Below are 13,695 nucleotides of genomic sequence, written 5' to 3' on the forward strand. Positions count from 1 at the left end.
AAGTCATGTAGGGCACAGGAACAGGAGGAGGCCACTCAGCCGCTCGAGTCATGTAGGCCACAGGAACAGGAGGAGGCCACTCAGCCCCTCGAGTCTGTTACACAGGGACAGGAGGAGGCCACTCAGCCCCTCGAGCCTGTTACACCGGAACAGGAGGAGGCCACTCAGCCCCTCGAGCCTGTTAGACAGGAACAGGAGGAGGCCATTCAGCCCCTCGAGCCCGTTACACAGGAACAGGAGGAGGCCATTCAGCCCCTCGAGCCTGTTACACAGGAAGAGGAGGAGGCCACTCAATCCCTCGAGTCATGTAGGCCACAGGAACAGGAGGAGCCCACTCAGCTCCTCGAGCCTGTTACACAGGAACAGGAGGAGGCCACTCAGCCCCTCGAGCCTGTTACACAGGAACAGGAGGAGTCGACTCAGCCCCTCGAGCCTGTTACACAGGAACAGGAGGAGGCCACTCAGCCCCTCAAGTCATGTAGGGCACAGGAACAGAAGGAGGCCACTCAGCCCCTCGAGTCATGTAGGCCACAGGAACAGGAGGAGGCCACTCAGCCCCCCGAGTCTGTTACACAGGGACAGGAGGAGGCCACTCAGCCCCTCGAGCCTGTTACACAGGAACAGGAGGAGGCCACTCAGCCCCTCGAGCCTGTTACACAGGAACAGGAGGAGGCCACTCAGCCCCTCAAGCCTGTTACATCAGAACAGGAGGAGGCCACTCAGCCCCTCGAGCCAGTTACACTGGAACAGGAGGAGGCCACTCCGCCCCTCGAGCCCGTTACACCGGAACAGGAGGAGGCCACTCAGCCCCTCGAGCCTGTAACACAGGAAGAGGAGGAGGCCACTCAGCCCCTCGAGCCTGTTACACAGGAACAGGAGGAGGCCACTCAGCCCCTCGAGCCTGTTACACAGGAAGAGGAGGAGGCCATTCAGCCCCTCGAGTCATGTAGGGCACAGGAACAGGAGGAGGCCACTCAGCCCCTCGAGCCATGTAGGCCACAGGAACAGGAGGAGGCCACTCAGTACTCGAGTCTGTTACACAGGGACAGGAGGAGGCCACTCAGCCCCTCGAGCCTGTTGCACAGGAACAGGAGGAGGCAATTCAGTCCCTCGAGTCATGTAGGCCACAGGAACAGGAGGAGGCCACTCAGCCCCTCGAGCCTCTTACACAGGGACAGGAGGAGGCCACACAGCCCCTCGAGCCTGTTACACAGGAACAGGAGGAGGCCATTCAGCCCCTCGAGCCTGTTACACAGGAACAGGAGGAGGCCATTCAGCCCCTCGAGCCTGTAACACAGGAATAGGAGGAGGCCACCCAGCCCCTCGAGCCTGTAACACAGGAACAGGAGGAGGCCACTCAGCCCCTCGAGACTGTTACACAGGAACAGGAGGAGGCCACTCAGCCCCTCGAGCCTGTCACACAGGAACAGGAGGAGGCCACTCAGCCCCTCGAGCCTGTTGCACAGGAACAGGAGGAGGCCGCTCAGCCCCTCGAGCCTGTTACACAGGAACAGGAGGAGGCCATTCAGCCCCTCGAGCCTGTTACACCGGAACAGGAGAAGGCCACTCAGCCCCTCGAGCCTGTTGCACAGGAACAGGAGGAGGCCACTCAGCCCCTCGAGCCTGTTACACAGGAAGAGGAGGAGGCCATTCAGCCCCTCGAGTCATGTAGGGCACAGGAACAGGAGGAGGCCACTCAGCCCCTCGAGTCATGTAGGCCACAGGAACAGGAGGAGGCCACTCAGTACTCGAGTCTGTTACACAGGGACAGGAGGAGGCCACTCAGCCCCTCGAGCCTGTTGCACAGGAACAGGAGGAGGCAATTCAGTCCCTCGAGTCATGTAGGCCACAGGAACAGGAGGAGGCCACTCAGCCCCTCGAGCCTCTTACACAGGGACAGGAGGAGGCCACACAGCCCCTCGAGCCTGTTACACAGGAACAGGAGGAGGCCACTCAGCCCCTCGAGCCTGTTACACAGGAACAGGAGGAGGCCATTCAGCCCCTCGAGCCTGTAACACAGGAATAGGAGGAGGCCACCCAGCCCCTCGAGCCTGTAACACAGGAACAGGAGGAGGCCACTCAGCCCCTCGAGACTGTTACACAAGAACAGGAGGAGGCCACTCAGCCCCTCGAGCCTGTCACACAGGAACAGGAGGAGGCCACTCAGCCCCTCGAGCCTGTTGCACAGGAACAGGAGGAGGCCGCTCAGCCCCTCGAGCCTGTTACACAGGAACAGGAGGAGGCCATTCAGCCCCTCGAGCCTGTTACACCGGAACAGGAGAAGGCCACTCAGCCCCTCGAGCCTGTTGCACAGGAACAGGAGGAGGCCACTCAGCCCCTCGAGCCTGTTACACAGGAACAGGAGGAGGCCACTCAGCCCCTCGAGTCATGTAGGCCACAGGAACAGGAGGAGGCCACTCAGCCCCTCGAGCCTGTTACACAGGAACAGGAGGAGGCTATTCAGCCCCTCGAGTCATGTAGGCCACAGGAACAGGAGGAGGCCACTCAGTCCCTCGAGCCTGTTACACAGGAAAAGGAGAAGCCCACTCAGCCCCTCGAGCCCGTTACACAGGAACAGGAGGAGGCCATTCAGCCCCATGGGCCTGTTACACAGGGACAGGAGGAGGCCATTCAGCCCCTCGAGCCTGTTACACGGAAACAGGAGGAGGCCATTCAGCCCCTCGAGCCCGTTACACAGGAACAGGAGCAGGCCATTCAGCCCCTCGAGCCTGTTACACAGGAACAGGAGGAGGCCACTCAGCCCCTCGAGTCATGTAGGCCACAGGAACAGGAGGAGGCCGCTCAGCCCCTCGAGCCTGTTACACAGGAACAGAAGGAGGCCACTCAGCCCCTTGAGCCTGTTACACAGGAACAGGAGGAGGCCACTCAGCCCCTCAAGTCATGTAGGGCACAGGAACAGGAGGAGGCCACTCAGCCGCTCGAGTCATGTAGGCCACAGGAACAGGAGGAGGCCACTCAGCCCCTCGAGTCTGTTACACAGGGACAGGAGGAGGCCACTCAGCCCCTCGAGCCTGTTACACCGGAACAGGAGGAGGCCACTCAGCCCCTCGAGCCTGTTACACAGGAACAGGAGGAGGCCATTCAGCCCCTCGAGCCCGTTACACAGGAACAGGAGGAGGCCATTCAGCCCCTCGAGCCTGTTACACAGGAAGAGGAGGAGGCCACTCAATCCCTCGAGTCATGTAGGCCACAGGAACAGGAGGAGCCCACTCAGCTCCTCGAGCCTGTTACACAGGAACAGGAGGAGGCCACTCAGCCCCTCGAGCCTGTTACACAGGAACAGGAGGAGTCGACTCAGCCCCTCGAGCCTGTTACACAGGAACAGGAGGAGGCCACTCAGCCCCTCAAGTCATGTAGGGCACAGGAACAGAAGGAGGCCACTCAGCCCCTCGAGTCATGTAGGCCACAGGAACAGGAGGAGGCCACTCAGCCCCCCGAGTCTGTTACACAGGGACAGGAGGAGGCCACTCAGCCCCTCGAGCCTGTTACACAGGAACAGGAGGAGGCCACTCAGCCCCTCGAGCCTGTTACACAGGAACAGGAGGAGGCCACTCAGCCCCTCAAGCCTGTTACATCAGAACAGGAGGAGGCCACTCAGCCCTTCGAGCCAGTTACACTGGAACAGGAGGAGGCCACTCCGCCCCTCGAGCCCGTTACACCGGAACAGGAGGAGGCCATTCAGCCCCTCGAGTCATGTAGGGCACAGGAACAGGAGGAGGCCACTCAGCCCCTCGAGTCATGTAGGCCACAGGAACAGGAGGAGGCCACTCAGTACTCGAGTCTGTTACACAGGGACAGGAGGAGGCCACTCAGCCCCTCGAGCCTGTTGCACAGGAACAGGAGGAGGCAATTCAGTCCCTCGAGTCATGTAGGCCACAGGAACAGGAGGAGGCCACTCAGCCCCTCGAGCCTCTTACACAGGGACAGGAGGAGGCCACACAGCCCCTCGAGCCTGTTACACAGGAACAGGAAGAGGCCACTCAGCCCCTCGAGCCTGTTACACAGGAACAGGAGGAGGCCATTCAGCCCCTCGAGCCTGTAACACAGGAATAGGAGGAGGCCACCCAGCCCCTCGAGCCTGTAACACAGGAACAGGAGGAGGCCACTCAGCCCCTCGAGACTGTTACACAAGAACAGGAGGAGGCCACTCAGCCCCTCGAGCCTGTCACACAGGAACAGGAGGAGGCCACTCAGCCCCTCGAGCCTGTTGCACAGGAACAGGAGGAGGCCGCTCAGCCCCTCGAGCCTGTTACACAGGAACAGGAGGAGGCCATTCAGCCCCTCGAGCCTGTTACACCGGAACAGGAGAAGGCCACTCAGCCCCTCGAGCCTGTTGCACAGGAACAGGAGGAGGCCACTCAGCCCCTCGAGCCTGTTACACAGGAACAGGAGGAGGCCACTCAGCCCCTCGAGTCATGTAGGCCACAGGAACAGGAGGAGGCCACTCAGCCCCTCGAGCCTGTTACACAGGAACAGGAGGAGGCTATTCAGCCCCTCGAGTCATGTAGGCCACAGGAACAGGAGGAGGCCACTCAGTCCCTCTGGCCTGTTACACAGGAACAGGAGGAGGCCACTCAGCCCCTCGAGCCTGTTACACAGGAACAGGAGGAGGCCACTTAGACCCTCGAGCCTGTTACACCGGAACAGGAGGAGGCCACTCAGCCTCTCGAGCCTGTAACACAAGAAGAGGAGGAGGCCATTCAGCCCCTCGAGCCCGTTAGACAGGAACAGGAGGAGGCCATTCAGCCCCTCGAGCCTGTTACACAGGAACAGGAGGAGGCCACTCAGCTCCTCGAGTCTGTTACACAGGAACAGGAGGAGGCCACTCAGCCCCTCCAGCCTGTTACACAGGAACAGGAGGAGGCCATTCAGCCCCTCGAGCCTGTTACACAGGAGCAGGAGGAAGCCACTCAGCCCCTCAAGTCATGTAGGGCACAGGAACAGGAGGAGGCCACTCAGCCCCTCGAGTCATGTAGGCCACAGGAACAGGAGGAGGCCACTCAGCCCCTCGAGTCTGTTACACAGGGACAGGAGGAGGCCACTCAGCCCCTCGAGCCTGTTACACAGGAACAGGAGGAGGCCATACAGCCCCTCGAGCCTGTTACACAGGAAAAGGAGGAGCCCATTCAGCCCCTCGAGCCTGTTACACAGGAACAGGAGGAGGCCGCTCAGCCCCTCAAGCCTGTTACACAGGAACAGGAGGAGGCCGCTCAGCCCCTCGAGCCTGTTACACAGGAACAGGAGGAGGCCATTCAGCCCCATGGGCCTGTTACACAGGAACAGGAGGAGGCCACTCAGCCCCTCGAGCCTGTAACACAGGGACAGGAGGAGGCCACTCAGCCCCTCTAGCCTGTTACACAGGAACAGGAGGAGGCCATTCAGCCACTCGAGCCCATTACACAGGAACAGGAGCAGGCCATTCAGCCCCTCGAGCCTGTTACACAGGAACAGGAGGAGGCCATTCAGCCCCTCGAGCCTGTTACACAGTAACAGGAGGAGGCCACTCAACCCCTCGAGTCATGTAGGGCACAGGAACAGGAGGAGGCCACTCAGCCCCTCGAGCCTGTTACACAGGAACAGGAGGAGGCCTCTCAGCCCCTCGAGCCTGTTACACAGGAACAGCAGGAGGCCACTCAGCCCCTCGAGCCCGTTACACAGGAACAGGAGGAGGCCCATTCAGCCCCTCGAGCCTGTTACACAGGAACAGGAGGAGGCCTCTCAGCCCCTCAAGCCTGTTACACAGGAACAGGAGGAGGCCATTCAGCCCCTCGAGTCATGTAGGCCACAGGAACAGGAGGAGGCCACTCAGTCCCTCGAGCCTGTTACACAGGAAAAGGAGAAGGCCACTCAGCCCCTCGAGTCATGTAGGCCGCAGGAACAGGAGGAGACCACTCAGTCCCTCAAGCCTGTTACACAGGAACAGGAGGAGGCCACTCAGCCCCTCGAGCCTGTTACACAGGAACAGGAGGAGGCCACTCAGCCCCTTGAGCCTGTTACACAGGAACAGGAGGAGGCCACTCAGCCCCTCGAGCCTGTTACACAGGAACAGGAGGAGGCCATTCAGCCCCTCGAGCCCGTTACACAGTAACAGGAGGAGGCCATTCAGCCCCTCGAGCCTGTTGCACAGGAACAGGAGGAGGCCACTCAGGTCCTCGAGTCTGTTACACAGGAACAGGAGGAGGCCACTCAGCCCCTCGAGCCCGTTACACAGTAACAGGAGGAGGCCATTCAGCCCCTCGAGCCTGTTACACAGGAACAGGAGGAGGCCACTCAGCCCCTCGAGCCTGTTACACAGGAGCAGGAGGAGGCCACTCAGCCCCTCGAGCCTGTTACACAGGAACAGGAGGAGGCCACTCAGCCCCTCGAGCTGTAACACAGGAACAGGAGGAGGCCACTCAGCCCCTCGAGCCTGTAACACAGGAAGAGGAGGAGGCCACTCAGCCCCTCGAGCCTGTTACACAGGAACAGGAGGAGGCCACTCAGCCCCTCGAGCCTCTTACACAGGAACAGGAGGAGGCCACTCAGCCCCTCGAGCCTGTTACACAGGAACAGGAGGAGGCCACTCAGCCCCTCGAGCCTGTTACACAGGAACAGGAGGAGGCCATTCAGCCCCTCGAGCCCGTTACACAGTAACAGGAGGAGGCCATTCAGCCCCTCGAGCCTGTTACACAGGAACAGGAGGAGGCCATTTAGCCCCTCGAGCCTGTTACACAGGAACAGGAGGAGGCCATTCAGCCCCTCGAGCCTGTTACACAGGAACAGGAGGAGGCCATTCAGCCCCTCGAGCCTGTAACACAGGAACAGGAGGAGGCCACTCAGCCCCTCGAGACTGTTACACAGGAACAGGAGGAGGCCATTCAGCTACTCGAGCCTGTTACACAGGAATAGGAGGAGGCCACTCAGCCCCTCGAGCCTGTTACACAGGAACAGGAGGCGGCCATTCAGCCCCTCGAGCCTGTTACACAGGAACAGGAGGAGGCCACTCAGCCCCTCGATCCTGTTACACAGGAACAGGAGGAGGCCACTCAGCCCCTCGAGCCTGTTACACAGGAACAGGAGGAGGCCACTTAGACCCTCGAGCCTGTTACACCGGAACAGGAGGAGGCCACTCAGCCTCTCGAGCCTGTAACACAAGAAGAGGAGGAGGCCATTCAGCCCCTCGAGCCCGTTAGACAGGAACAGGAGGAGGCCATTCAGCCCCTCGAGCCTGTTACACAGGAACAGGAGGAGGCCACTCAGCTCCTCGAGTCTGTTACACAGGAACAGGAGGAGGCCACTCAGCCCCTCCAGCCTGTTACACAGGAACAGGAGGAGGCCATTCAGCCCCTCGAGCCTGTTACACAGGAGCAGGAGGAAGCCACTCAGCCCCTCAAGTCATGTAGGGCACAGGAACAGGAGGAGGCCACTCAGCCCCTCGAGTCATGTAGGCCACAGGAACAGGAGGAGGCCACTCAGCCCCTCGAGTCTGTTACACAGGGACAGGAGGAGGCCACTCAGCCCCTCGAGCCTGTTACACAGGAACAGGAGGAGGCCATACAGCCCCTCGAGCCTGTTACACAGGAAAAGGAGGAGCCCATTCAGCCCCTCGAGCCTGTTACACAGGAACAGGAGGAGGCCGCTCAGCCCCTCGAGCCTGTTACACAGGAACAGGAGGAGGCCATTCAGCCCCATGGGCCTGTTACACAGGAACAGGAGGAGGCCACTCAGCCCCTCGAGCCTGTAACACAGGGACAGGAGGAGGCCACTCAGCCCCTCTAGCCTGTTACACAGGAACAGGAGGAGGCCATTCAGCCACTCGAGCCCATTACACAGGAACAGGAGCAGGCCATTCAGCCCCTCGAGCCTGTTACACAGGAACAGGAGGAGGCCATTCAGCCCCTCGAGCCTGTTACACAGTAACAGGAGGAGGCCACTCAACCCCTCGAGTCATGTAGGGCACAGGAACAGGAGGAGGCCACTCAGCCCCTCGAGCCTGTTACACAGGAACAGGAGGAGGCCTCTCAGCCCCTCGAGCCTGTTACACAGGAACAGCAGGAGGCCACTCAGCCCCTCGAGCCCGTTACACAGGAACAGGAGGAGGCCCATTCAGCCCCTCGAGCCTGTTACACAGGAACAGGAGGAGGCCTCTCAGCCCCTCAAGCCTGTTACACAGGAACAGGAGGAGGCCATTCAGCCCCTCGAGTCATGTAGGCCACAGGAACAGGAGGAGGCCACTCAGTCCCTCGAGCCTGTTACACAGGAAAAGGAGAAGGCCACTCAGCCCCTCGAGTCATGTAGGCCGCAGGAACAGGAGGAGACCACTCAGTCCCTCAAGCCTGTTACACAGGAACAGGAGGAGGCCACTCAGCCCCTCAAGCCTGTTACACAGGAACAGGAGGAGGCCACTCAGCCCCTCGAGCCTGTTACACAGGAACAGGAGGAGGCCACTCAGCCCCTTGAGCCTGTTACACAGGAACAGGAGGAGGCCACTCAGCCCCTCGAGCCTGTTACACAGGAACAGGAGGAGGCCATTCAGCCCCTCGAGCCCGTTACACAGTAACAGGAGGAGGCCATTCAGCCCCTCGAGCCTGTTGCACAGGAACAGGAGGAGGCCACTCAGGTCCTCGAGTCTGTTACACAGGAACAGGAGGAGGCCACTCAGCCCCTCGAGCCCGTTACACAGTAACAGGAGGAGGCCATTCAGCCCCTCGAGCCTGTTACACAGGAACAGGAGGAGGCCACTCAGCCCCTCGAGCCTGTTACACAGGAGCAGGAGGAGGCCACTCAGCCCCTCGAGCCTGTTACACAGGAACAGGAGGAGGCCACTCAGCCCCTCGAGCTGTAACACAGGAACAGGAGGAGGCCACTCAGCCCCTCGAGCCTGTAACACAGGAAGAGGAGGAGGCCACTCAGCCCCTCGAGCCTGTGACACAGGAACAGGAGGAGGCCACTCAGCCCCTCGAGCCTCTTACACAGGAACAGGAGGAGGCCACTCAGCCCCTCGAGCCTGTTACACAGGAACAGGAGGAGGCCACTCAGCCCCTCGAGCCTGTTACACAGGAACAGGAGGAGGCCATTCAGCCCCTCGAGCCCGTTACACAGTAACAGGAGGAGGCCATTCAGCCCCTCGAGCCTGTTACACAGGAACAGGAGGAGGCCATTTAGCCCCTCGAGCCTGTTACACAGGAACAGGAGGAGGCCATTCAGCCCCTCGAGCCTGTTACACAGGAACAGGAGGAGGCCATTCAGCCCCTCGAGCCTGTAACACAGGAACAGGAGGAGGCCACTCAGCCCCTCGAGACTGTTACACAGGAACAGGAGGAGGCCATTCAGCTACTCGAGCCTGTTACACAGGAATAGGAGGAGGCCACTCAGCCCCTCGAGCCTGTTACACAGGAACAGGAGGCGGCCATTCAGCCCCTCGAGCCTGTTACACAGGAACAGGAGGAGGCCACTCAGCCCCTCGATCCTGTTACACAGGAACAGGAGGAGGCCACTCAGCCCCTCGAGTCATGTCGACCACAGGAACAGGAGGAGGCCACTCAGCCCCTCGAGCCTGTTACACAGGAACAGGAGGAGGCCACTCAGCCCTCAAGCCTGTTACATCAGAACAGGAGAAGACCACTCAGCCCCTCGAGCCTGTTACACTGGAACAGGAGGAGGCCATTCAGCCGCTCGAGCCCGTTACACAGGAACAGGAGCAGGCCATTCAGCCCCTCGAGTCTGTTACACAGGAACAGGAGGAGGCCACTCAGCCCCTCGAGTCATGTAGGCCACAGGAACAGGAGGAGTCCACTCAGCCCCTCGAGCCTGTTACACAGGAACAGGAGGAGGCCACTCAGCCCCTCAAGCCTGTTACACCGGAACAGGAGAAGGCCACTCAGCCCCTCGAGCCTGTTACACAGGAACAGGAGGAGGCCACTCAGCCCCTCAAGTCATGTACGGCACAGGAACAGGAGGAGGCCATTCAGCGCCTCGAGTCTGTTACACAGGGACAGGAGGAGGCCACTCAGCCCCTCGAGTCATGTAGGCCACAGGAACAGGAGGAGGCCACTCAGCCCCTCGAGCCTGTTAAACTGGAACAGGAGGAGGCCACTCAGCCCCTCGAGCCTGTAACACAGGAAGAGGAGGAGGCCACTCAGCCCCTCGAGCCTGTAACACAGGAAGAGGAGGAGGCCACTCAGCCCCTCGAGCCTGTAACACAGGCAGAGGAGGAGGCCATTCAGCCTCTCGAGCCTGTAAAACAGGAAGAGGAGGAGGCCACTCAGCCCCTCGAGCCTGTTACACAGGAACAGGAGGAGGCCACTCAGCCCCTCGAGCCTGTAACACAGGAAGAGGAGGAGGCCACTCAGCCCCTCGAGCCTGTAACACAGGCAGAGGAGGAGGCCATTCAGCCTCTCGAGCCTGTAAAACAGGAAGAGGAGGAGGCCACTCAGCCCCTCGAGCCTGTTACACAGGAACAGGAGGAGGCCACTCAGCCCCTCGAGCCTGTAACACAGGAAGAGGAGGAGGCCATTCAGCCCCTCGAGCCTGTTACACAGGAACAGGAGGAGGCCATTCAGCCCCTCGAGCCCATTACACAGGAACAGGAGGAGGCCACTCATCCCCTTGAGCCTGTTACACAGGAACAGGAGCAGCGCCATTCGGCCTCTCGAGCCCGTTAAACAGGAGGAGGCCACTCAGCCCCTCGAGCCTGTTACACAGGAACAGGAGGAGGCCACTCAGCCCCTCAAGCCTGTTACACAGGAAAAGGAGAAGCCCACTCAGCCCCTCGAGCCCGTTACACAGGAACAGGAGGAGGCCATTCAGCCCCATGGGCCTGTTACACAGGGACAGGAGGAGGCCATTCAGCCCCTCGAGCCTGTTACACGGAAACAGGAGGAGGCCATTCAGCCCCTCGAGCCCGTTACACAGGAACAGGAGCAGGCCATTCAGCCCCTCGAGCCTGTTACACAGGAACAGGAGGAGGCCACTCAGCCCCTCGAGTCATGTAGGCCACAGGAACAGGAGGAGGCCGCTCAGCCCCTCGAGCCTGTTACACAGGAACAGAAGGAGGCCACTCAGCCCCTTGAGCCTGTTACACAGGAACAGGAGGAGGCCACTCAGCCCCTCAAGTCATGTAGGGCACAGGAACAGGAGGAGGCCACTCAGCCGCTCGAGTCATGTAGGCCACAGGAACAGGAGGAGGCCACTCAGCCCCTCGAGTCTGTTACACAGGGACAGGAGGAGGCCACTCAGCCCCTCGAGCCTGTTACACCGGAACAGGAGGAGGCCACTCAGCCCCTCGAGCCTGTTACACAGGAACAGGAGGAGGCCATTCAGCCCCTCGAGCCCGTTACACAGGAACAGGAGGAGGCCATTCAGCCCCTCGAGCCTGTTACACAGGAAGAGGAGGAGGCCACTCAATCCCTCGAGTCATGTAGGCCACAGGAACAGGAGGAGCCCACTCAGCTCCTCGAGCCTGTTACACAGGAACAGGAGGAGGCCACTCAGCCCCTCGAGCCTGTTACACAGGAACAGGAGGAGTCGACTCAGCCCCTCGAGCCTGTTACACAGGAACAGGAGGAGGCCACTCAGCCCCTCAAGTCATGTAGGGCACAGGAACAGAAGGAGGCCACTCAGCCCCTCGAGTCATGTAGGCCACAGGAACAGGAGGAGGCCACTCAGCCCCCCGAGTCTGTTACACAGGGACAGGAGGAGGCCACTCAGCCCCTCGAGCCTGTTACACAGGAACAGGAGGAGGCCATTCAGCCCCTCGAGCCCGTTACACAGTAACAGGAGGAGGCCATTCAGCCCCTCGAGCCTGTTACACAGGAACAGGAGGAGGCCATTTAGCCCCTCGAGCCTGTTACACAGGAACAGGAGGAGGCCATTCAGCCCCTCGAGCCTGTTACACAGGAACAGGAGGAGGCCATTCAGCCCCTCGAGCCTGTAACACAGGAACAGGAGGAGGCCACTCAGCCCCTCGAGACTGTTACACAGGAACAGGAGGAGGCCATTCAGCTACTCGAGCCTGTTACACAGGAATAGGAGGAGGCCACTCAGCCGCTCGAGCCTGTTACACAGGAACAGGAGGCGGCCATTCAGCCCCTCGAGCCTGTTACACAGGAACAGGAGGAGGCCACTCAGCCCCTCGATCCTGTTACACAGGAACAGGAGGAGGCCACTCAGCCCCTCGAGTCATGTCGACCACAGGAACAGGAGGAGGCCACTCAGCCCCTCGAGCCTGTTACACAGGAACAGGAGGAGGCCACTCAGCCCTCAAGCCTGTTACATCAGAACAGGAGAAGACCACTCAGCCCCTCGAGCCTGTTACACTGGAACAGGAGGAGGCCATTCAGCCGCTCGAGCCCGTTACACAGGAACAGGAGCAGGCCATTCAGCCCCTCGAGTCTGTTACACAGGAACAGGAGGAGGCCACTCAGCCCCTCGAGTCATGTAGGCCACAGGAACAGGAGGAGTCCACTCAGCCCCTCGAGCCTGTTACACAGGAACAGGAGGAGGCCACTCAGCCCCTCAAGCCTGTTACACCGGAACAGGAGAAGGCCACTCAGCCCCTCGAGCCTGTTACACAGGAACAGGAGGAGGCCACTCAGCCCCTCAAGTCATGTACGGCACAGGAACAGGAGGAGGCCATTCAGCGCCTCGAGTCTGTTACACAGGGACAGGAGGAGGCCACTCAGCCCCTCGAGTCATGTAGGCCACAGGAACAGGAGGAGGCCACTCAGCCCCTCGAGCCTGTTAAACTGGAACAGGAGGAGGCCACTCAGCCCCTCGAGCCTGTAACACAGGAAGAGGAGGAGGCCACTCAGCCCCTCGAGCCTGTAACACAGGAAGAGGAGGAGGCCACTCAGCCCCTCGAGCCTGTAACACAGGCAGAGGAGGAGGCCATTCAGCCTCTCGAGCCTGTAAAACAGGAAGAGGAGGAGGCCACTCAGCCCCTCGAGCCTGTTACACAGGAACAGGAGGAGGCCACTCAGCCCCTCGAGCCTGTAACACAGGAAGAGGAGGAGGCCACTCAGCCCCTCGAGCCTGTAACACAGGCAGAGGAGGAGGCCATTCAGCCTCTCGAGCCTGTAAAACAGGAAGAGGAGGAGGCCACTCAGCCCCTCGAGCCTGTTACACAGGAACAGGAGGAGGCCACTCAGCCCCTCGAGCCTGTAACACAGGAAGAGGAGGAGGCCATTCAGCCCCTCGAGCCTGTTACACAGGAACAGGAGGAGGCCATTCAGCCCCTCGAGCCCATTACACAGGAACAGGAGGAGGCCACTCATCCCCTTGAGCCTGTTACACAGGAACAGGAGCAGCGCCATTCGGCCTCTCGAGCCCGTTAAACAGGAGGAGGCCACTCAGCCCCTCGAGCCTGTTACACAGGAACAGGAGGAGGCCACTCAGCCCCTCAAGCCTGTTACACAGGAAAAGGAGAAGCCCACTCAGCCCCTCGAGCCCGTTACACAGGAACAGGAGGAGGCCATTCAGCCCCATGGGCCTGTTACACAGGGACAGGAGGAGGCCATTCAGCCCCTCGAGCCTGTTACACGGAAACAGGAGGAGGCCATTCAGCCCCTCGAGCCCGTTACACAGGAACAGGAGCAGGCCATTCAGCCCCTCGAGCCTGTTACACAGGAACAGGAGGAGGCCACTCAGCCCCTCGAGTCATGTAGGCCACAGGAACAGGAGGAGGCCGCTCAGCCC

The sequence above is a fragment of the Somniosus microcephalus genome, chromosome 9, assembly GCF_052327205.1.
Source record: "Somniosus microcephalus isolate GS21.2 chromosome 9, FLI_Smic_1.0, whole genome shotgun sequence".
In the NCBI taxonomy this organism is placed as follows: Eukaryota; Metazoa; Chordata; class Chondrichthyes; order Squaliformes; family Somniosidae; genus Somniosus; species Somniosus microcephalus.